General features: G+C 38.9%; 1 long non-coding RNA gene across 4 annotated transcripts in view; it reads right to left on the bottom strand.

Annotated features, from left to right (window-relative positions):
• LOC105490678 (uncharacterized) overlaps window positions 1-26,328 on the bottom strand; it is a 500,528-nt gene that overhangs the window by 317,297 nt on the left and 156,903 nt on the right. For 2 of the 4 annotated variants that reach the window (XR_011614802.1, XR_011614804.1), the window contains exon 1: window positions 5,652-5,731. The exons of the other annotated variants lie outside the window; for them this stretch is intronic. This is a non-coding gene — a long non-coding RNA (uncharacterized lncRNA). Of the gene's footprint in view, window positions 1-5,651; window positions 5,732-26,328 lie in introns of those variants that run through there. 4 annotated transcript variants of the gene reach the window in all.

Raw genomic sequence — 26,328 nt, 5'->3', positions numbered from 1 at the left:
CTGCACTCCAGTCTGGGGAGCTTAGCTAGAGCCTGTTAATCAATCAATCAAATCAATGGATGCTAAATCTTTAAAAGCTATATAACCTTTTTCCTCCAAGCATTGATAATTTAGGAGTTTTTAATACCTCCTTCCATATTCAAGTCATAAATGAGTTATTTCATATTCTTTCCCAAGTCTCTGTGGATTTTTTTTCTCCTTTTTCTGGTTCCATTTTTGTCCCCCAAGCCCCAAATATGCCATTATCTCTAGCCTGGTCTACTGCAGCATTCTCCTAACTAGCTTCTCATATCTACCTTTGCCCCTTTCCAATCCATTCTCCACATGGCACCAGAACAACCTTTTCAAAACGCAAACCTAGATATATTACACCCCCACCCCACACAGAACCCTCAAAAGTTTTTTATTTTCCCATAGATAAAGGTCAAAATGTTTCACATGGCCATTAGCACCCTACTTGCTCTGGATCCTCAGAGTAAAATAATGTATTATCTTTGCTACAGTCAGAAAATACTGTTTTCTATTTTTTTCTATTCATCTGGCTGAGTTTCTTAGCAAATACATTACCTTTTTCCAAGATGCATTTTATTAGAGACAACTCTAATCAGGAGAGTCTACATACTTCATACCAGTTTACTTTGATGTACTATTTTACTACTTTGAAGCAGTTTTAATTAATGGTTTACTCTTTTCTCTGGAAAGCAAACACTTTACTCCAAAGAGAGTGAAAAACCCCTGAGATAAATTGTACAATAACCAAGAAGCTGAATGCAGTTTTCTCTAGGAATTGAAATCATTTCCTGAGAAATTCAATGTGCCTGTTTCACTGGAAGAAATTCTATTGCCAGCACTTTATTGATTCTCTTAGGCTTGTGTGATCTTTTATTCCATAAAATTGAGCCGTTGCAAGGTTTGATACACCTCAGCCAACTAACAGCAAGAAAACAATCTACCCATTCCCAGAACCATGCGGCCAAAAGTTGTCCTGAGCTTGACCTAGCCTGGGAATCTTACCTCTTCTCATCCTTTGTTCTCCTCTTTAATGCTAATCATGTGAACTGTGCTAAAAAAAGCCAAGCAAAAAAAGTGAAATCCTGCTCTCAGCCCCAAGGACCTGTCACCTTTTATGAAACTCAGCTTAACTGAGATCTAAGAGGTTCAGTTCTATAGCAGGTTTTACAGAATGATTGTCTGCACCCAGGAAAGCTAACCTGAGGTCAGGCAACTAGATAGTAGAGGAAGCTACCAATCTGCTTGGAAGACTTTTTATAAATCTTTTATATGCTGAGGTTTTAGGGGTTTTGTCCCAGCAGCCCAAGATCTTTGCCATGATTTCCAATATAGTCTTACTCCGGATGTAACACGGTTTTACTCAAATCCAAGTTACTTTTTTTGGTGTATTCTCTTTATTCTGATCATTCTGATCATTTCCTTTATGCATTTCAAATCCTGATATTAGATAGACCTTAGAAGCTTTCATTATGTTCATGTATATGGTATTATCTTCCCCAGAATCTTGTTTTCGAATCTGTTTACAACTGTGTCCTTAGTGTTACATGTAACAATATTGATCCTCACACTTGTGCCTTAGTAACACTGGTGGGACATTCCTTGTGACTAATGCCTGCATTCATTTTCTACTGCTGCAGTAACAAATTACCAGAAGGTTAGTGGTTTAAAACAACACAAATTTATTTTCTCGGCGTTCTCGAAGTCGTAAGTCTGCAGTGTTTCTCACTGGGCTTAAATCAAGGTGCCAGCAGGGCTTGTTTTTCCCTGGAGGTTCTGAGGGGAGGATTTTTTTTTTTCCTCTTTTTTGGCTTCTAGTGAGGTCTCACCTTCAGCTTGTGGCCCCTTTTTTCCATCCTCAAAGCACTTCACTGCATTCTCTGCTTTTGCCACCACCCCATCTTTTTCTCTGCTGCTAGTCAAATCTCACCCTGCCTCTCTCATATAAGGATTCTTACAATGACATTTAAGGCCCACACAGATAATCCATAATAATCTCACCAACTCAAGATCCTCAATCACATCTGCAAAGTCTCTAAGGTAACATTTATACAGACTGCGGAATAGGGAATGGGTATTTAGGGGACCATTATTTAGTGTGCCATAATGCCCATACTGTTGATATCTTCATGATCACTCTTTTGGAGAGTCACAGAAAACTTGCAACATAGACATGGTTCAAACCTCTAGCCAATATAAACCAGGCTCACCTAACACTTTCTTGAGATCTTAGTGATAAGGGTCCCCATCTTTCTAGTGATGAACCAGTAAGCTCATCCTCCTCAGCATCTCACCTAACCACACACAGATGCAGCCTCACCTATGCCCCAGAAACCAGCATAGTGCTGAATGAGAGCACCTGGTTTTTAAAGTATTTTTAAAATCAAATACTTTACAAATGACAAGAGCAAAAATCGCCAAGTAAAAATAGTTCATACAGGTTACCCGCCAGGTAATAGCAACACATACTGTTCGGGCTCTGCTTTAACTAGTGTAGAAAGGAGGAAAAACAAAACTGAGCTCTTCAGGTGCCACTTTCTAGTTAATTTCAAAAATATTAGGCTCCAAAATGACAGATTAAAAGAATAACTTGAACTCAATACACAGTCCCTAGATTATTTCACAAACATGAATGTACTGAGAGGTAAAGCCAGCTGGGCTTCTGGGTGGGGTGGGGATTTGGAGAAATTTTCTGTCTAGCTAAAGGATTGTAAATGCACCATTCAGTACTCTGTGAAAAATAAGGGACTAAAAGCTGGCCACTGGAGCCATCAGCAGCAACCCGCTCGGGTCCCCTTCCACGTTGTGGAAGCTTTGTTCTTTCACTCTTCGCAATAAATATTGCTGCTGCTCACTCTGTGGGTCCGCACTACCTTTATGAGCTGTAACACTCACCATGGAGGTATGCAGCTTCACTCCTGAAGCCAGCAAAACCACGAGCCCACTGGGAGGAATGAACAACTCCAGACACGCCACCTTTATGAGCTGTAACACTCACCTCCAAGGTCTGCAGCTTCACTCCTGAAGTCAGCAAGACCACAAACCCACCAGAAGAAAGAAACTCCGAACACATCTGAAGGAACAAACTCCGGACACACCATCTTTAAGAACTGTAACACCACGAGGCTCCGTGGCTTCATTCTTGAAGACAGCGAGACCAAGAACCCACTGGAAGGAACCAACTCTGGACAGAGTACCTCCTTGTCTATTTATAATTTTTAGTCATCATCTAGTTCACTCTCTGCCTCCAGGATTGTACATATTAATACCGATCACTTTTCCTTTAAAAAGTTTCTAAATATTCAAAGTGGCTGATTCCAATCCTTAATCTTCTCAAGAAAGGACTCCTAAACATGAATGTAGGTGCTTCGCCAATGCTTCAAAATGCAGTGCGGCAGCTCTCTCTCACATCTTGGAGAAGCTATTTTCATCCTGTTGTGCTATCTCACACGTGACGGTGCAAAATAGTTAACATAAACTGGTTTACACGTTCTGCAGGGAACGAATTTAAAAGGTTAATGCAACTTATTTTTAACTTAAATGTGAAATTACTTTCACAAAAAGGACTTAAGAGTATTCAAAATGGCCAAGAGTGTTCTAGATGATTACTGATTATGCCTGATGGTCAATATGTTTAAGGTATGGTTAAAATAAAAATGAAGGATTCATTTATGCAGAATGACATTTTATCAAGCCCATTGAGAAACTGTCTTTCTGCCTCTCTTCCACTATATTTATATTATTAATGGCAATATTATCTGAAGCCAGTTTCATGCCCATTTCCTGAGGCACTACTCTGGGCGTCTTCCTGTGGTTTTAATACATTAATGACCATCATTATTCTTTATGAGAATTTGACAAAAATTGAGCCCTTGTGACAATGTTCACATCTGAGCTAATGTAACTTAATTTTCCAAGTTGGCTTCATGAAGCACAGTAGCAAAGTGCTTTATTAAAATCTGGATAATCAAATTAGCCCATTCATCTATTTACCGTGTGCTTATATCACATGATTAAATTAATTTTTTATACTAAAGTCCTATCAATTATATCAGAGTAGATGAAGTCAATGATCATAAACATTTTGCTTCCCTATGTTTTCCATGCTAGGTAGAATTAGATTAGCTTTGGGCACATAGCCTAAAATACAAACTGCAAATTGAACCTTTGTTGAGGTGATATTTATATTGAAGGGCTCACAGTAGAAATCTAGAATATTAGAAACATTATTCTAAAAGGTGCCTCTGGGCTTTAAAAGAAAAAGTCTTTCAACTCCATTGGGCTAAATAAAGATACCTCCAAAGTTATAACATGTGTTGCTTTTATTTGGGGTGTAGGCGGATGGTGAAGCAAGGTCAATATTTCAATAAAATTTAAAGATTTTATTTAATTCCAGATGTCTTTACTTCTAGAATTTTATTCTCACACAAATTGAACAGCCTGATCTGCAAGCCTAAGAAGCAGTAACAGGATCAAAGACTTCCTAAAAAGCCAGCTTTATAAATGGATCAATCCCCATAAATATGTCTTACCAGGATGGGTTCTAAGTGCTCAGGTTTACTTCATTGCTAATCTGGAAATCCTCATATAAACTCGATCTTGGAGCCAAATAAAATGGATTTAGTCCTACAAGTGACTCTGAGCTTTGGGACAATATGTAGACAAATATTTGGTTCCAAATCTAAACTTTTTTCCAGAATCTTTTTATTCTCTGTAATCACCCATAATATTTGGAGATTTGACTCAGGCAAAAACATGTGGACTAAGGAGGGGAGAAGATATCTTAGGGCTGGAATAGATTGATTAGCAAAAAGTAATTGCCAATTTTCTGAAAAATTTTCGAGTCTAAATTTTCGATGAATATAAACCAGGCAAACATGATGCTTTTATCCATCTTTGGTGGAAATCATTAAATGTGCTTCCAGTGTCACGGGGCTCCAGTTCTGAAAAATATCAAAGCCCAGGTCCCTCAGGTCCCCCAGTTCACCCCTACCCTGCTGTTCCAGAGATGAGCATATTGTCAAAAGGACCTTTCTGACTCTCAGGCAACATTTTCTGTCTCTTACATAGAGTAGTAACTAAAAAGACTGCATCTTTAGGAAACAAAGACAAATTGTTGCAGAGAAGCTACCTGTCTGTAAAAGAACAGATGATTTATTTTTTTCTCTCTCTTAACTAGAACAATTAATTGGTAACATAATAGAAACTCTCAGCAGTAAATGAGAAATGGCCTAATCCCTGAATAGATCACAAACAGAGTGGGAAGTGTTTTTTCTGCTTTAATTGCAGGAGTTGGTGTTCAAAGAATTCCTCTGGCTCCTCTTGTTTCTGCTGCGTTGCTGATTTCAGGACTTAAAAATCTGAGAAAAGAGGTTCAACTTGTTAATCTAAGGAAAAATAAAAATTAAAAATTGGAGGCCTAATTATCTTTGTTAAAAATAAGGGAAGAGCCAGTTTCTAGTTCTGCGTCTAAGAGCCTGGAAGTCACTGCCCCATCTTAACATGTAAAAAGCTGAACCAATTGAAAAACCAACAACTGTTCTAGAATCCATAAGAGAAGTGAGGACACAGGGAAAATAATCAAACAGAAAGACTGCCCCCAATATTGGAGAAACAGGTGAATACAGGGAGTTGCAACTTACCAGAATAGAGACTTCTAAGTGGAAACTGCCACAAGAACCAGTGCTGCTGTGTGAAAGCCTGAACCGTAAATGACAAATTGCTGGACAACTCTGAGAGTTAAAAATAACTACAGGGTGACTCAGTCATAGGAAGCCCCCACAATTTTATGAGGTTTATTTCCAGGAGCTTGACTAGGTTCTCACTGTAAATATCAGAACAAATATCTGTCAGTTTTAGCCATCCTATCCCACCTAAGGGAAGGGAAAAAATAGAAAAATACTTGTGACGTTCACAGAACAGAAGTACAGGCTTACTAAAAGGCTGAGACCTAATCATAGACTTATAGAACACTTCCCTTGTCCCCTCATCTCACCACCACATTACTGAATGACTACTTATACCAGTTTATTTTGCTCAGTACATTTACATTTGATTATCAATAAATCACAATGCAGGCCAGGCACGGTGGTTCACACCTATAATCAATCCCAGCATTTTGGGAGGCCGAGGCGGATGGATCACCTGAGGTCAGGAGTTCGACACCAGCCTGGCCAACACGGTGAAAACCCATTTCTACTAAAATACAAAAATTAGCTGGGTGTGGTGGTGGACACCTGTAATCCCAGCTACCCAGGAGGCTGAGCCAGGAGAATCACTTGAACCCAGGAGGTGGAGGTTGCAGTGAGCCAGGATCCTGCCACTGAACTCCAGCCTTGGTGACAGAGAAAGACTGTCTCAAAAAAAAAAAAAAAAAAAAAATACAATCCATACTAAAAGGCAAAACCCAAAATTAATTAATTTATTTTTAGATAGGGTCTTAGCTCACTGTGACCTCAAAGTCTGAGCGCTTCAGCCTCGTAAGTAGCTGGGACTACGGGTTTATGCCACCACTAATTTTTTATGTTTTATTTTTTGCAGAGAGGGAGGCCTCACTATGTTGCCCAGACTGCTCTTGAACTCCCGGCCTCAAGTTATCCTCCTGCCTCAGTCTCTCAAAGTGCTTGGATTCCACATATGAGCCACCATGGCCAGTCAAAACCATGATTTGGACAGACAGAGCAAGTGTCGGAACTAGACATAGCAGGGATGTTGAAATTACTAGACCAGGAATTTAAAACAACTATAATGAATATGCTAAGAGTTCTCAGGGATAAACAAGAGAACATGTAAGAACAGACAGGCAATGGAAGTAGAAAAATGAAAATCTTATGTAAGAACCAATGAAAATACTAGAGATCAAAAACATCGTAAAAGAAATAAAGAATTCATTTGATAGGCTAGGCTAGTTTGCAGATTGGACACGGCTAAGGAAAGAATCTCTGAGCTTGATGATATCTCAAGAGAAATCTCCAAAATAGAAAAGTAAAGATAGCAAAGACTGAAAAAAAAAAAACTCCAAGGACTGTGGGACAACTACAAAAGGTGTAACATGTGTGTACTGGGAATATCAGAAGGAGAAGAAAGAGAGAAAAGGAACAGTAGAAATGCCTGAAACATTAATGACTGAAAATTTTCCCAAATTAATTTCAGACACCAAGCCCCAGGTCCAGAAAGCTCAGAGACTACCAAGCAGCATAAATGCCAAAACAAAACAAAACTACAACTGGGCATATCATTTCCAAACTACAGAAAATCAGATAGGCAAAAAGTGTGAAAGAAGTCATAGGAAAAAAAGACCTTACCTATGGAGGAGAGAAGATAAGAATTACATCTGACTTCTCAAATAAGTGAAGACAAGAATTACATCTGACTTTCTCCTCAGAAACCATGGAAGTAAGAAGAGAGTGAAGTGAAATATTTAAAATTGAAAAATTGAAAATGTTGAGAGAAAACAGCAATATAGAATTCTGTACCCTTCAAAATTAGCCTTCAAAAGTAAAAGGGAAATAAAGACTTTCTCAAACAAAAATTGAGGGAATTTGCTGTCCACAGATTTGTTGCTCATATATAAGTAAAATGGATAATAGTAATGACACAAGAGACAAGAGAGAGGAATTTAAATTATTTATTATAAAATACTAACACTAACCATGAAATTATATAGTATTATTTAAAAGTGGCACCTGTAATCCCAACACTTTGGGAGGCCAAGGCAGGCATGTCAGTTGAGGTCAGAAATTTGAGACCAGCCTGGCCAACATGGTGAAACCCTGTCTCTTCTAAAAATACAAAAAAAATTAGCTGGGCATTGTGGTGCATGCCTGTAATCCTAGCTACTCAGGTGGCTGAGACAGGAGCATTGCTTGAACCTGGGAAGCAGAGGTTGCAGTGATCTGAGATTGTGCCACTGCACTCCAGTCTGGGTGACAGTGAAACTATGTCTCCAAAAAAAAAAAAAAAAGTGATATGTATTAGTTATAAATGGGTATTTTAAAATCTACTGAAACTATTAAAAAACGTTTTAAAAAGGAGAAATATAGCTGATATGTTGAGAAGAGAAAATACATAAAATGCTCAGTTAAAACCATAAAAGGATAAAATACAGGAGGAAAATGGCAGATAGGAGACAGGACTAATGTGGAGCTCCTACTTGGACAGACAAAATGGCATGTGTAAACTCACATCATGAACTTTTCTTCCAAGCACCACTGTAGGAATATACCAGGAAAAACGTAAGAATTAACTGACCCTTTGAAAAAAGCAGCTGGAGCCTGGTGTGGTGGCTCACACCTGTAATTCAGGCACTTTGGGAGGCCAAGGCAGGTTGATCACGAGGTGAGGAGTTTGAGACCCTGGCCAAGATGGTGAAACCCTGTCTCTACTAAAAATATAAAAATTAGCCTGGCATGGTGGTGGGTGCCTGTAATCCCAACTACTCAGGAGGCTGAGGCAGGAGAATCACTTGAACCCAGGAGACAGACATTGCAGTGAGCCAAGTTCGCACCACTGCATGCCATGCTAGCTTGGATGACAGAGCGAGACTCCGTCTCAAAAAGAAAAGAAAAGAAAAGAAAAGAAAAGAAAAGAAAAGAAAAGAAAAGAAAAGAAAAAAGCAGCTTGCTGCTGCAAACCTAGACAGACAAAAAAATGGGGGTTCCCAAAGTGTGAGGGGGAAGTCTACCTCCAAACACACATCCTTACTGGGGAACCTAAAAATCCCAATCATGGGAGAATGATTTAACCTTACCTAAAGCTGAAATGGATTTAAGGAGCTGAGTGAAATATAAAATTAGAAGAAACAGCAAAAAGAGCCCTTTAGTCACTTCCAGTCCTCAGCTCAAACCCAGGGAAGCCATCCCTGGCTGTATCTTGCAGGAATCCTTGGGGAAGGCAGCTAACAGAACTGGGGAGGGGCCACAGGATAAAGGAAGCTTCCAGCTGAACTTTGTAATAATTTCGACTGAGAACAAATTTTCCTCAGAATCCAAGGAGTGAATGGGAAGTGCAGATATGAGTGCAAAAGCCGCAGCTAACAGTGCGGGCAGTGCACTAAACACAACTACAACCAAGAACTCCCAGAGTCCACTTCAATGCCTGCCATCTCCACAAGAGGAGGTGCTGGTAACCATGGTTGATTACCATGGTCTCTCAGCCTGAAGACATATAACATCACAGGACTCTGCAGACATTCCCTAGCACCAGCCCAGAGGTGGGCTGCTGGGTAGTTAGACCCAGAAGAGCAATAATAATATTTTAAAATCTACAGATTCCTGAGGCTCTCAGGAAACCCCATCCCTTTGTGAAGGGAGAGAGCCCCCATTAAGGGATCACCCTGTGGGGCAAAAGAGTCTGGACAGCAGCCTTTGAGTTCCTTATCTTTCCACTGAAACAATCTACACAAATGAGAAGGAACCAGAAAAGCCATTCTGGTAATATGACAAAACAAGGACCTGTAACACCCCAAAAGATCACACTAGCTTTCCAACAATAAATCCAAACCAAGAAGAAATCTCTGGATTGACAGAAAAAGAATTCAGAAAGTTGATTATTAAGCTACTCAAGGAGGTACCAGAGAAAAGTGCAGTACAACTTAATGAAATTTTAAAAACAATACAGGATATAGATGGAAAAGTTTCCAGGGAAATAGATATCATAAAGAAAAGACAATTACAACATCATGAACTAAAAAACACACTTAGAGAAATAGAAAATACACTGGAAAGTTTCAACAATAGACTGGAACAAGTAGAAGAAATAACTTCAGAGCTCAAAGATAAGGCTTTTGAATTAGCCCAATCTGACAAAGACAAAAAATTTTAATGAACAAAGCCTACAAGAAATTTGGGATTATGTTAAATGACCAAGCATAAGACTAATTGGTGCTCTTGAGGAAGAAGAGAAATCTAAAAGTTTGGAAAACTTATTTTATGGAATAATCAAGGTAAATTTCCCTTGACTTGCTAGAGATGTAGACATCCAAATACAAGGAGCTCAAAGAACACCCTGGAAGTTCATTGCAAAAAGATCATCACCTAGGCACATAGGCATCAGGTTATGTAAGGTCAAGATGAAGAATCTTAAGAGCTGTGAGACAGACACATCAGGTAATCTATAAAGGAAAACCTATCAGATTAACAGCAGATTTCGCAGAAGGGATTGGAGTCCTATTTTTAGCCTCCAAAAAAAAAAATTATTATCAGCCAAGAATTTTGTATCCAGTGAAACTAAGCTTCATAAATGAAGGAGAGATAAAGTCTTTTTCAGACAAGCAAATGCTGAGAGAATTCTCCATTACCAAGCTAGGACTACAAGAAATCTCAAAACAAAACCTTGAAATACACCAAAATAGAACTTGCTTAAAGCATAAATCTCACAAAGCCTATAAAACAATGAAACAATGAGAAAAAAAGGTATTCAGGCAACAACTAGCACAATGAATAGAACAGTACCTCACATCTCAATACTGATGTTGAATGTAAATGTCCTAAATGATCCACTTAAAAGATACAGAATGACAGAATGAATAAAAATCCACCAACCAACTATCTGATATCTTCAAGCAACCCACCCAACACATAAGGACTCATATAAACTTAAGGTAAAGGGGTGGAAAAAGATCTTCCATGCAAATGGAAACCAAATAGCTATTGGAGTAGCTATTCTTATATCAGACCAATGAGGCTTTAAAGCAACAACAGTTTTAAAAAGCAAAGAGAGACATTATATAATGATAAAAGGATTAGTCCAGCAGGAAAATATCACAATTCTAAATATGTATACGCCTAACACAGGAGCTCCCAAATTTATAAAACAATTACTACTACAACTTATAAATGAGACAGACAGCAAAACAATAATAGTGGGGGACTTCAATACTCCACTGACAGCACTAGACAGGTTATCAACACAAAAAGTCAACAAAGAAACAATGGGTTTGAACTATACTGTAGAACAACAAATGAACAGATATTTACAAAAAATTCTACCCAATAACTGCAAAATACACATTCTTTTCATCAGCAAATGGAACATTCTCCAAGACAGATCATATGACAGGTCACAAAGCAAGTCTCAATAAACTTAAGAAAATTGAAATTATATCAAATACTCTCTCAGACCACAGTGTAATAAAACTGAAAATCAACTCCAAAAGGAACTCTGAAAACTCAAATATGCAGAAATTAAATAATCTTCTCCTGAATGATCTTCGGGTCAATAATGAAATCAAGATGGAAATTTAAAAAATTCTTTGAACTGAACAATAATGGTGAAACAACCCATCAAAATCTCTAAGACATGGCAAAGTGAGGCTAAGAGGAAAGCTCACAGCATTAAAGGCCTACATCACAGCATATATGCCTACATTGCTCATCATCACTGGTCATCAGAGAAATGCAAGAATGGCAAAAATTAAAAAATTGAAACATAACATACATTGACATGGATGTGATGAAAGGGGACACTTTTACACAGTTGGTAGGTGTGTAAACTTGTAGAGTCACCACGGAAAACATGAAGACTCCTTAAAAAACTAAAAGTAGAGCTACCATTTGATCCAGCAATCCCACTAGTAAGTATCTACCCAGAGGAAAGAGAGTCATTACATGAAAAACACACTTGCACCTGCATATTTATTGTAGCACAATTCATAATTGAAAAAATATAAAACCAGCCTAGATTCATTGATTTTTTGAAAGGTTTATTGTCTCTATGTCCTTCAGTTCTGCTCGGATCTTAGTTATTTCTTATTTTCTGCTAGCTTTTGAATTTGTTTGTTCTTGCTTGTCTAGTTATTTTAATTGTGATGTTAAGGTGTCAAATTTAGATCTTTCCTGCTTTCTCTTATAGGCAGTTAGTGCTATAAATTTCCCTCTAAACACTGCTTTAGCTGTGTCCCAGAGATTCTGGTATGTTGTGTCTTTGTTCTCATTGGTTTCAAACAACTTATTTATATGTGCCTTAATTTCGTTATTTATCCAGTAGTTATTCAGAAGCAGGTTGTTCCATTTCCATGCAATTGTGCAGTTTTGAGTGAGTTTCTTAAACCTGAGTTCTAATTTGATTGTACTGTGGTCTGAGAGACTGTTATGATGTCCATTCCTCTACATTTGCTGAGGAGTGCTTTACTTCCAACTATGTGGTCAATTTTAGAATAAGTGCAATGTGGTGCTGAGAAGAATGTACATTGTGTTGATTTGAGGTGGAGAGTTCTGTAGATGTCTATTAGGTCTGCTTGGTCCAGAACTGAATTCAAGTCCTAAATACTCTTGTTAATTTTCTGTCTTACTGATCTAATATTGGTAGTGGGGTGTTAAAGTCTCCCACTATTATTGTGTGGGAGTCTAAGTCTCTTTGTAGGTCTCTAAGAACTTACTTTCTGAATCTGGGTGCTCTTCTATAGGAGGCATATATATTTAGGATAGTTAGCTCTTCTTGTTGCATTGATCCCTTTACCATTATGTAATGCCCTTGTCTTTTTTTTATCTTTGTTAAAGTCTGTTTTATCAGACACTAGGATTGCAACCTCTGCTTTTTTTTTTTTTTTCTTTCCATTTGCTTGGTAAATATTCCTCTGTCGCTTTATTTCAAGCCTACATGTGTCTTGGCATGTGAGATGGGTCTCCTGAATACAGCACACCAATGGGTCCTGACTCTTAATCCAATTTGCCAGTCTGTGTCTTTTAATTGGGACGTTTAACCCATTTACACTTAAGGTTAATATTGTTACGTGTGAATTTTATTCTGTCATTATGATACTAGCTGGTTATTTTGCCCATTAGTTAATGCAGTTTCCTCATAGTGTTGATAGTATTTATAATTTGGTGTGTTTCTACAGTGGCTGGTACAGATTTTTCCTTTCCATACTTAGTGCTTCCTTCAGGAGCTCTTATAAGGCAGGGCTGGTGGAGATGAAATCTTTCAGCATTAGCTTATCCACCACAATCAAGTCAGCTTCATCCCTGGGATGCAAGGCTGGTTTGACATATGCAAATCAATAAATGTAATCCATCACATAAACAGAACCAATGACAAAAAACACATGATTATCTCAACAGATGCAGAAAAGGCCTTCAATAAAATTTAACAACCCTTCATGATAAAAACTCTCAATAAACTAGGTATTGAGTATCTCAAAATAATAAGAGCTATTTATGACAAGCCCATAGCCAATATCATACTCAATGGTCAAAAGCTGGAAACATGTCCTTGAAAACCTGGCCAGGAAAATCAGGCAAGAGACAGAAATAAAGGATATTCTAACAGGAAGAGAGGAAGTCAAATTGTCTCTGTTCACAGATGACATGATTGTCTATTTAGAAAACCCCATCATCACAGCCCAAAATCTCCTTAAGCTGATAAGCAACTTCAGCAAAGTCTCAGGATACAAAATCAATGTGCAAAAATCACAAGCATTCCTTTTTTTTCCTCATTAAATCATTCCCTATTTTTTATTTTAAAAAATCTGTTATCTACATTTTGGAATTTGATACAATAGTAAATTATAAACCCACTGTGTACATGTATGATCTGATGACTTTTAATAGCATGTAATAAGTTAAAACATAAACCACAACTAAACCAAGGAAACATGAACTACACATTTTCTATATTGGGAAACAGTGGTAGGTAGCTGAAGTTCTTATTTTCTTTTTTTTTTTTTTTTTTTAATTATACTTTAAGTTCTAGGGTACCTGTGCACAACGTGCAGGTTTGTTACATATGTATACTTGTGCCATGTTGGCGTGCTGCACCCATTAACTCATCAGCACCCATCAACTCGTCATTTATATCAGGTATAACTCCCAGTGCAATCCCTCCCCCCTCCCCCCTCCCCATGATAAGCCCCGGTGTGTGATGTTCCCCTACCCAAGTCCAAGTGATCTCATTGTTCAGTTCCCACCTATGAGTGAGAACATGCAGTGTTTGGTTTTCTGTTCTTGTGATAGTTTGCTAAGAATGATGGTTTCCAGCTGCATCCATGTCCCTACAGAGGACACAAACTCATCCTTTTTTTATGGCTGCATAGTATTCCATGGTGTATATGTGCCACATTTTCTTAATCCAGTCTGCCACTGATGGACATACGGGTTGATTCCAAGTCTTTGCTATTGTGAATACTGCTGCAATAAACATACGTGTGCATGGGTCTTTATAGCAGCATGATTTATAATCCTTTGGGTATATACTCAGTAATGGGATGGCTGGGTCATATGGTACTTCTAGTTCTAGATCCTTGAGGAATCGCCATATTGTTTTCCATAATGGTTGAACTAGTTTACAATCCCACCAACAGTGTAAAAGTGTTCCTATTTCTCTGCATCCTCTCCAGCACCTGTTGTTTCCTGACTTTTTAATGATTGCCATTCTAACCGGTGCGAGATGGTATCTCATTGTGGTTTTGATTTGCATTTCTCTGATGGCCAGCGATGATGAGCATTTTTTCATGTGTCTGTTGGCTATATGAATGTCTTCTTTTGAGAAATGTCTGTTCATATCCTTTTCCCACTTTTTGATGGGGTTGTTTGTCTTTTTCTTGTAAATTTGTTGGAGTTCTTTGTAGGTTCTGGATATTAGCCCTCTGTCAGATGAGTAGATTGCAAAAATGTTCTCCCATTCTGTAGGTTGCCTGTTCACTCTGATGGTAGTTTCTTTTGCTGTGCAGAAGCTCTTTAGTTTAATTAGATCCCATTTGTCAATTTTGGCTTTTGCTGCTGTTGCTTCTGGTGTTTTAGACATGAAGTCTTTGCCCATGCCTATGTCCTTACTAGGGCAATCAGGCAAGAGAAAGAAATAGAGAGTATTCAGTTAGGAAAAGAAGAAGTCAAGTTGTCCCTGTTTGCAGATGACATGATTGTATATTTAGAAAACCCCATTGTCTCAGCCCAAAATCTCCTTAAGCTGATAAGCAACTTCAGCAAAGTCTCAGGATACAAAATTAATGTGCAAAAATCACAAGCATTCTTATACACCAGTAACAGACAAACAGAGAGCCAAATCAGGAATGAACTCCCATTCACAATAGCTTCAAAGAGAATAGAATACCTAGGAATCCAGCTTACAAGATATGTAAAGGACCTCTTCAAGGAGAACTACAAACCACTGCTCAGTGAAATAAAAGAGGACACAAACAAATGGAAGAACATACCATGCTCATGGATAGGAAGAATCAATATCGTGAAAATGGCCATACTGCCCAAGGTAATTTATAGATTCAATGCCATCCCCATCAAGCTACCAATGACTTTCTTCACAGAATTGGAAAAAACTGCTTTAAAGTTCATATGGAACCAAAAAAGAGCCCGCATTGCCAAGACAATCCTAAGTCAAAAGAACAAAGCTGGAGGCATCACGCTACCTGACTTCAAACTATACTACAAGGCTACAGTAACCAAAACAGCATGGTACTGGTACCAAAACAGAGATATAGACCAATGGAACAGAACAGAGTTCTCAGAAATAATACCACACATCTACAGCCATCTGATCTTTGACAAACCTGAGAGAAACGAGAAATGGGGAAAGGATTCCCTATTTAATAAATGGTGCTGGGAAAATTGGCTAGCCATAAGTAGAAAGCTGAAACTGGATCCTTTCCTTACTCCTTATACGAAAATTAATTCAAGATGGATTAGAGACTTAAATGTTAGACCTAATACCATAAAAACCCTAGAAGAAAACAAGCATTCCTACACACAAATAACAGACAAAGAAAGAGCCAAATAATGAGTGAACTCCCATTTACAATAGCTTCAAAGAGAATAGAATACCTAGGAATACAATTTACAAGGGATGTGAAGAAACTCTTCAGGGAAAACTACAAACCCCTGCTCAAGGAAATCAGAGAGGACACAAATAAATGGAAAAACATTCTATGCTCATGGATAGGAAGAATCAATATCATGAAAATCGCCATACTTCCAAAGTAATTTATAGATTGAATGCTATCCCCATCAATCTACCATAGACTTTCTTCTCAGAACTAGAAAAAAACTACTTACATTTCATATGGAATCAAAAAAAGAGCCTGTATAACCAAGACAATCCTAAGCAAAAAGAACAAAACTGGAAGCATCTCGCTACCTGACTTCAAACTATACTACAAGGCTACAGTAACCAAAACAGCAGGGTACTCGTACAAAAACAGATATATAGACCAATGGAACAGAACAGAGGCCTCAGAAATAACACCACACATCTACAACTATCTAATCTTTGACAAACCTGACAAAAACAAGAAATGAGGAAATGATTCCTTATTTAATAACTAGTGTTGGGAGAACTGGCTATCCCTGTGCAGAAAACAGAAACTGGACCCCTTCCTTACACCTTATACAAAAATTAACTCAAGATGGATTGAAGACTTAAACATAAGACCTAAAACCATAAAACTCTGGAAGAAAACCTAGGCAATATGATTCAGGACATAGGCATGGGCAAAGACTTCATGAGCAAAACACCAAAAGCAACAAAAACAAAAGCCAAAATTGACAAATGAAATCCAAATAAACTAAAGAACTTCTGCACAGCAAAAGAAACTATCATCAGAGTGACCAAACAACCTACAGAATGGGAGAAAATTTTTGCTATTTATCCATGTGAAAAGGGCTAACATCCAGAATCTACAAGGAACTTAAACAAGTTTACAAGAAAAAAACAAACCACCTCATCAAAAAGTGAGCGAAGGATATGAACAGACACTTCTCAAAAGAAGACATGTGTGTAGCCAACACACATATGGAAAAAAGCTCATCATCACTGGTCATTAGAGAAATGCAAATCAAAACTACAATGAGGTACCATCTCACACCAACTACAATGATCATCATTAAAAAGTCAGGAAACAACAGATGCTGGAGAGGATGTAGAGAAATAGGAACACTTTTACACTGTTGGCGGGAGTGAAAATTAGTTCAACCATTGTGGAAGAAGTGTGACAATTGTATTGCAGCACTATTTACAATAGCAAAGACTTGGAACCAACCCAAATGCCCATCAATGATAGAATGCATAAAGAAAATGCGGCAGGGGGCGTGCCCAAGATGGCAGAATAGGAACAGCTCCAGCCTCAGCTCCCAAAAATCACAGAAGATGGGTGATTTTTGCAATTTCAACTGAGGTACTGGGTTCATCTCACTGGGGCACATCAGACAGTTGGTGCTGGTCCGCAGGTACAGCCGACCAACGAGAGTTGAAGCAGGGCGAGGCATCGCCTCACCTGGGAAGCGGAAGAGGCAAGGGAATTCCTTTTCCTAGCCAAAGGAAATTGAGACACACAACACCTGGAAAATCGGCTAACTCCCACCCTAATACTGTGCTTTACCAAGGGTCTTAGAAAACGGCACACCAGGATATTATATCCCACACCTGGTCCAGAGGGTCCCATGCCCACTGAGCCTCCCTCACTGCTAGCACAGCAGTCTGAGATCTAACTGCAAGGTGGCAGCAAGGCTGGGGGAGGGGCGCCTGCCATTGCTGAGGCTTAAGTAGGTAAACAAAGCCACTGGGAAGTTCGAATTGGGTGGAGCCCACCACAGCTCAAGGAGGCTGGCCTGCCTCTGTAGACTCCTCCTCTGGGGACAGGGCATAGCTAAACAACAACAAAAAAAAACAGCAGCAGAAATTTCTGCAGATGCAAACCACCCTATCTCATGTTCTTTGAAACCAGTGAAAACAAAGATACAACATACCAGAATCTCTGGGACACATTTAAAACACTGTGTAGAGGGAAATTTATAGCACTAAATGCCCACAAGAGAAAGCAGGAAAGATCTAAAATTGACACCCTAATATCACAATTAAAAGAACTAGAGAAGCAAGAGCAAACACATTAAAAAGCTAGCAGAAGGCAAGAAATAACTAAGAGCATAGCAGAACTGAAAGAGATAGAGACACAAAAAAACCCTCCAAAAAATCAATGAATCCAGGAGTTGGTTTTTTGAAAAGATCAACAAAATGGAAAGACCGCTAGCAAGACTAATAAAGAAGAAAAGAGAGAAGAATCAAATAGATGCAATAAAAAATGATAAACGGGATATCACCACCGACCCCGCAGAAATACAAATGACGATCAGAAAATACTATAAACACCTCTATGCAAATAAACTAGAAAACCTAGAAGAAATAGATAATTTCCTGTACACTTACACTCTCCCAAGACTAAACCAGGAAGAAGTTGAATCCCTGAATAGACCAATAGCAGGCTCTGAAATTGAGGCAATAATAGCCTACCAACCAAAAAAAGTCCAGGACCAGACGGATTCCAGCCGAAATCTACCAGAGGTATAAGGAGCAGTTGGTACCATTCCTTCTGAAACTATTCCAATCAATAGAAAAAGAGGGAATCCTCCCTAACTCATTTTATGAGGCCAACATCATTCTGATACCAAAGCCTGACAGAGATACAACAAAAAAAGAGAATTTTAGACCAATATCCCTGATGAACATCGATGCAAAAATCCTCAATAACATACTGGCAAACCAAATCCAGCAGCACATCAAAAAGCATATCCACCATGACCAAGTGGGCTTCATCCCTGGGATGCAAGGTTGGTTCAACATACACAAATCAATAAATGTAATCCAGCATATAAACAGAACCAAAGACAAAAATCACATGATTATCTCAATAGATGCAGAAAAGGCCTTTGACAAAATTCAACAGCCCTTCATGCTAAAAACTCTCAATAAATTCGGTATTGATGGAACGTACCTCAAAATAATAACAGCTATTTATGACAAACCCACAGCCAATATCATACTGAATGGGCAAAAACTGGAAAAATTCCCTTTGAAAACTGGCACAATACAGGGATGTCCTCTCTCACCACTCCTATTCAACATAGTGTTGGAAGTTCTGGCTAAGGCAATCAGGCAAGAGAAAGAAATAAAGGGTATTCAGTTAGGAAAAGTAGAAGTCAAGTTGTCCCTGTTTGCAGATGACATGATTGTATACTTAGAAAACCCCATCATCTCAGCCCAAAATCTCCTTAATCTGATAAGCAACTTCAGCAAAGTCTCAGGATACAAAATCAATGTGCAAAAATCACAAGCATTCTTATACACCAGTAACAGAGAAACAGACAGCCAAACCATAAATGAACTCCCATTCACAATAGCTTCAAAGAGAGTAGAATACCTAGGAAGCCAACTTACAAGGGATGTAAAGGACCTCTTCAAGGAGAACTACAAACCACTGCTCAGTGAAATAAAAGAGGACACAAACAAATGGAAGAACATTCCATGCTCATGGATAGGAAGAATCAATATCGTGAAAATGGCCATACTGCCCAAGGTAATTTATAGATTCAATGCCATCCCCATCAAGCTACCAATGACTTTCTTCACAGAATTGGAAAAAACTGCTTTAAAGTTCATATGGAACCAAAAAAGATCCCGCATTGCCAAGACAATCCTAAGTCAAAAGAACAAAGCTGGAGGCATCACGCTACCTGACTTCAAACTATACTACAAGGCTACAGTAACCAAAACAGCATGGTACTGGTACCAAAACAGAGATATAGACCAATGGAACAGAACAGAGTCCTCAGAAATAATACCACACATCTACAGCCATCTGATCTTTGACAAACCTGAGAGAAACAAGAAATGGGGAAAGGATTCCCTATTTAATAAATGGTGCTGGGAAAATTGGCTAGCCATAAGTAGAAAGCTGAAACTGGATCCTTTCCTTACTCCTTATACGAAAATTAATTCAAGATGGATTAGAGACTTAAATGTTAGACCTAATACCATAAAAACCCTAGAAGAAAACCTAGGTAATACCATTCAGGACATAGGCATGGGCAAGGACTTCATGTCAAAAACACCAAAAGCAACAGCAACAAAAGCCAAAATTTGACAAATGGGATCTAATTAACCTAAAGAGCTTCTGCATAGCAAAAGAAACTACCATCAGAGTGAACAGGCAACCTACAGAATGAGAGAAAATTTTTGCTATCTACTCATCTGACAAAGGTCTAATATCCAGAACCTATAAAGAACTCAATCAAATTTACAAGAAAAAAAACAAACAACGCCACAAAAAGTGGGCAGAGGATATGAACAGACACTTCTCAAAAGAAGACATTCATACAGCCAGCAGACACAGGAAAAAATGCTCATCATCACTTGCCATCAGAGAAATGCAAATCAAAACCACAATGAGATACCATCTCACACCAGTTAGAATGGCAATCATTAAAAAGTAAGGAAACAACAGGTGCTGGAGAGGATGTGGGGAAATAGGAACACTTTTACACTGTTGGTGGGACTGTAAACTAGTTCAACCATTGTGGAAAACAGTGTGGCGATTCCTCAAGGATCTAGAACTAGAAATACCATTTGACCCAACCATCCCATTACTGGGAATATACCCAAAGGGTTATAAGTCATGCTGCTATAAAGACCCATGCACACGTATGTTTATTGCAGCAGTATTCACAATAGCAAAGACTTGGAATCAACCCAAATGTCCATCAGTGACAGACTGGATTAAGAAAATGTGGCACATATACAGCATGGAATACTATGCAGCCATAAAAAAGGATGGGTTTGTGTCCTTTGTAGGGACATGGATGCAGCTGGAAACCATCATTCTCAGCAAACTATTGCAAGAACAGAAAACCAAACACTGCATGTTCTCACTTATAGGTGGGAACTGAACAATGAGATCACTTGGACACAGGAAGGGGATCATCACACACTGGGTGCTATTGTGGGGAGGGGTGGGGGGAGGTATAGCATTAGGAGATATACCTAATGTAAATGACGAGTTAATGGGTGCAGCACACCAACATGGCACAAGTATACATATGTAACAAACCTGCACGTTGTGCACATGTACCCTAGAACTTGAAGTATAATAAAAAAAAAAAAAAGAAAGAAAGAAAATGTGGCACATGTACACCATGGAGTACCATACAGCCATAAAAAAGGATGAGTTCATGTCCTTTGCAGGGACATGGTAGAAGCTGGAAACCATTCTCAGCAAACTAACACAGGAACAGAAAACCAAATACTGCATGTTCTTACTCATAATTGGGAGTTGAACAATGAGAACGCATGGACAGAGGGAGGGGAACATCACACACCAAGGCCTATTGGGGGGTATAGGGCTAGGGGAGGGGTAACATTAGGAGAAATACCTAATGTAGATGATGGGTGCAGCAAACCAACATGGCACATGTATACCTATGTAACAAACCTGAATGTTCTGCACATATAACCCTGAACTAAAAGTATAATAAAATAAAAAACAGAAAAAAAAAACAGTTTGAATGCACATCAATCAACAAGTGGATAAAGAAAATGTGTATATATACACACACACACACACACATAACCATGGAACAATTACTCAGACATAAAAACTAATGGACTATTGGCATTCACAGCAACCTGAATGGAGTTAGAGACCATTATTCTAAGTGAAGTAACTCTCGAATAGAAAACCAAACATTGTATGTTCTCACGAGCGGGAGCTAAGCTATGAAACAAATAAGAATATATTTTGTAAAAGTAACTTTTTTCAATGGCTTATAACTCTCATTTGCTAAGACAGTGCATTATAAAGATGCACTTAACATATGAGGAAGACCCAGGAAAGGAAAAGAGCCAGTTACCAGAACAGTGAAACAAAATGGAACAGGATCTCAAATGTGAAGCAAGGGCATCTTGTCAGGACTGGGGCTCGCAGTCAGAGTTGGATGAGAAGCAAAGGTAAATCCAAGCTAATGGCCACAAATCCCTTCTGGGTTGTAGAGACTCAGGTAGGACTGAACCTATGGGAAGAGATGGAGGAGCCCTAGCTATTGGAAAGGGAAAGATCCAGACACTGGGAACTGTTCACTCGTAACTCCATTGTTACTAGCTATGGACTAGTCACTATTTCAGATATTGGTAATTTAACAGAGCAGCAATCAGTCAAGAAAAGCCCCTGTTCTCATGGAACTTTCTGTCTAGCGAGGAAGACAGATGGCAAACAAGGAAACGGGTAAGAAAACTTCAGACTACGGAAGCTGCTTTGAAGAAAACATACTGTCTTATGAAATGGAAAATATCAGGGAGGGAGGAGGATTCAAACTGCACCAGGAAGGGCCGTCTAAGGGGAAACATCTGAGCTGACTCCTGACAAGAGAAAAGCAGCCCCATAGCCTGGAAGGTCTATAAGAACAGACTTCCAGGCACAAAGATTAGCAAATTAAAAGGCCTAAGTCATGAATTTGACCTGTTTGAAGGGAAATCAGTTTGGCTGAGCAGAAGGCTGGAAGAGGATGCGGCAATGAATCACGTACGGTCCCATCAGCTATGTGAGGAGTTTGGATTGCATTGAAGTAGAATGGGGTGACAATGAGGATTTTAAGAATAGAGGTGATAGAATCTGATTTATATCATAAAATGAACCCTATGTGGAAAATGGATTGCAGGTGGGCAAGATTGGAAACTCTTTGTATGTGTAAATGCAAGGTGATGGTGTTTGGGACTTGAGGGAAAAAAAGTGAAAATGGGTAGAAATTGACAGATTCTAGGTATATTTTTGCAGAGTAGCTAATAGAACTTGCTGACGTATATGTGTGAGGAGTGAGGGAATGCAGAATGAAAAAGAACCCCTAGTTTCATTGACTAAAATAATAGGTGAATTGTTGCTCTTACTTTTTGTCTGAGGATCTCCCCCATAATTATTCTTGTTCTCATGGTACATTTGTTGTACTCAATTATATTCTGCTTTCTAGGTCTAGCAGAGTGTTTTTCTGTGTCTCAAACTTTATTTTATCGCATTCTTGATCAGAAAGCCTCTGACTGACCTAGTGTTTATTCTAAGACTCCTTAGAACTCCCTTTTTAGAGTCTAGTGTCCCGTCTACTGGGCTCTGATGGGACCAAACTCCCAATCATTCTCTACACATCCCAGAGTGACTTTTCAGAAATGGAAACATAATGCAAATTATTCTCCCACTTAAAATTATTTAATGATTCTCCATAGGTTTTTAGGTTTATGTTCAAATCTATGGCTTAACCCCCAAGACCCTCTGAGATTCGCCCCCATCCATCTACTAACCTCCTTTCCCTTCTAGTCTCCAAACACTCTCAGGGCTCCATCCATGGCAAAATATTTGAGGTTCCAGGAATACAGTAATTTTGTGCTTTATATAGAGTGTTCACTCAGTCTGGAGTGTCCTTCCCCACATTATATCTACTCAGCTCAAGACACATCTTTTTTGGAAAACTTTGAGCCCCCAATTTGAATTAATGTCTCCTCTATGCCCTCATAGTTCCCTGGTCATAGTCCTATTGTATCCTTTATCACTCTGTGTTACTGTATTGACTTCTCTCTTCCCCATTAGACAAAGATCCATTTTTTGAAAAGAACTATGTCTTATTTCGTTTTATATTTTTCACACCTAGTATAAGGTAGATGCTCCATGAATGTTGAAGAGACTACTTATCAATAAATCTATGAGTATATAAAAAAATCAAGCCATAGTCCACCTACGAAACCACCCATTAATTTCCTAAGCTGTCATTTTCTAAAGACCCAACTTTTTACTTAAAGAAGAGCTAAAATGCTATATGTGTCCTTAAATATATCAATCCAGAACACAATGACTCATTCTGGAGTTCTGTTGGCACCATTTGTTCACTTATGAGTGAGGAGTGGGCAGCAGTTATAAATAATACAGAGAGTCCAAGGATACCAAGCACATCTCAGATACTCAGTCCAGAAAGATCGCCCACCCCACAGGTCACCATGTGAGAGCCACACTTGGCAGCAACTCTTTCCATGGTGAAGACCAAGAGTCCTCAAATTAGGACAGCTTATATACTACTTACTTATCCTATCAAAATTTATTTCACTTCTGGACAACATTCTTGCCTTCGTAATATTCTCTCACGTATAAAAGTAATGTTCTTCCTCTTTCCATCACGGCACCAATTCTCTCTTCACTTTTCAGTTTCCTTCTTAGATAATGTCTTAAATCCTATCTAGGAATGTTTTATCCTCTCTCAGAAGCAAAATTCCTCAAGGTCTTCTATCTTCTTAAGCAGAAAAAAATAGGGCATTTACAGTACACATAATTGGTGAGTATTTTAGATAGGAAGATAAACACTATACATTAGAATAATTGCCTCGGTGGCCAAATTTCCTGGAAAGCAAAATGAGGCCAGTTGGGAAATGCTTCCTAAAGCTTACAATGGAACACCACTTGACTGTTTGTGCCTGGGCTTCTGCGGAATTGTTTACCTTTGACTCTTACCTTTGGTGATGCTACCACCATCCTAAACAACCCTGGGCATTATAGAGTGAACCGCCCTGACCTTCTGGAATCTTTGCCATCATACCTTGCACCAGATTACATGTATTCTTCTTAACTGATTGTGAAGGACTTTTTACTTAGGCTTTAAATCATTAGCTTAAATGAAAGGAAAATGTATTTTACAACTCCTAAAGCTTTCAGGGACTATCACAGTTTTCATAAGCCATACTTAAGTTCCTGTGATTTTTACTGTCCTTTCTCAGTTTGTCCAACAAACAGACCACAAAATTTCACCTCAATCCTGACAAGAACGGATATCAACTGCAAATATTATTTATGCCACCCTTCCTTTTGGAAGAAAGACAGACTTTTATTTTTATAATAATGGTATGAAATGTCAATTCTAATGGTATCAAATGTCAGTTCGGTTAATATATGATGTCAAGAAGCAGTTTACTCAACTTTTATGAGCTTATTTTCATACATCTATCTTAATTTTCTAACAAATATATGTGCTTAAACGAAGTTCTGGCAGTGCTTAACACCTAGACACCATTTCAGTCTACAATTTTGGAGCAGAAACATTTTCCTAACAAGTGATCTTTCTCTCATCTGTAATTCAGAATTTCCATCCCAGGAGAGGTGTTCTAAATTCATGCTCAGTGGTCCAAAGATACATATGTACTCACTAAGAAGCAGAGCAGTCTCCAAGGAGAATGGCAGGCCTTGGAGGTTAGCACTGTGCAGTCTGAAGCTGAGTCCCATGGCTGCTCCCCAGGACTAGAGCGGCATCTCTAGGCAGCAGCGAGCACAACCACCGTCCTCAACTCTTCTGCTATGATCTGCCCCGGGATTACAAGATAGACTCCCCATAGATCTGACCTAGGATGAATGTTTACCAATCCTATGTATCATTCAGCACATAAATCCAACATTTTACAAGACCAACTTCACCTTATTTAATCCAATAAAGAGCCATAATATAAATTATTCTGTTTGAGGGGTTCTTCTCTTCTCTAGTCCTTGAGGCCAAGGACTCTGTCTCATACACTGTCTCTCTACAGATTGGCACACAGATCATAGGAGTTCGGGAAATATTTGTTCTCCCAAATAAGCATAGCTGCCTGATGCAAGTCCTGGGAGACATCCTACCTCCCAAATGTGCCCCATCCCTACTCAGAACACCATCTTTGCTTGTCCGGGCTGTCCAGAAGCCTCTGTGTTTTTCTACCTGCTTGGGTCTCTGCAAAGATTTCCTTTTTCTATGAATTGTCTTATTGCTCGCCCATTCAAGCTGCTCAGTTGACTTATGCCTTTCATCTCTCTGGCAAAAGACGAGGATTTTGGACTTGTTCCCTGCAATTCAAGCCAAGGAGGGGATTTGACAATCCCTGAGAAGACTCCTCGCTCTGCAGAAATGTTCTGCATTCTTCGGCTTTCCAGCTTCCAGAGTCTTTGTAATGATCTGGCCATTGGCCAATCTTCACCAAAGTGTAAAGGGAAAATAATGGTGTAATCTACAAATTCCTCAGGAGATGTATAGGAGACCTTGGCATAGTAAGTAGACACTTACAAAGTGCCTACTATGTGTCAGGATGTTGTCCGAATTTCTTGTCCTGGATAACATTTTTTAAAATTGGATTATTTAGAATTTTTAGCTGCCAAACATTTGACAGAAAAGTCTATTTAAAGTAAAATTGGATTGCCACTGGTGACAAGTTGCCCTCGAGCAAGACTTGTTTTCTAGGGTGGTTTCATTCAGTTAGAGGCTTTGGCAACAGAGGTGCATTTCTCAGCTGTAGCTCAACATCAGACTTGCTATGGTGATGCTGCTACAGTGTTTCCAGGCTAGAGGAGTCTTGGAGCTATACGCTTGCTGAGAAGCACCAAGAGATTCTCCAGATGCAGAAATGTGGGATTTTGATAGCACAGAGGAACTGGGGGTCACCAAGGCAGGATCTACAGGCACTTTGCTTTTTCACTCCCTGTTCTAATTTCAACACCCAAACCCTTCTTACCCCATCCCAAAGTTCAACGTCCCTACCCCAAAGGGCACTGATGAA

The sequence above is a fragment of the Macaca nemestrina genome, chromosome 16 (assembly GCF_043159975.1).
Source record: "Macaca nemestrina isolate mMacNem1 chromosome 16, mMacNem.hap1, whole genome shotgun sequence".
NCBI classification, from domain to species: domain Eukaryota; kingdom Metazoa; phylum Chordata; class Mammalia; order Primates; family Cercopithecidae; genus Macaca; species Macaca nemestrina.
This window is presented reverse-complemented; position numbering and strand designations above follow the sequence as displayed.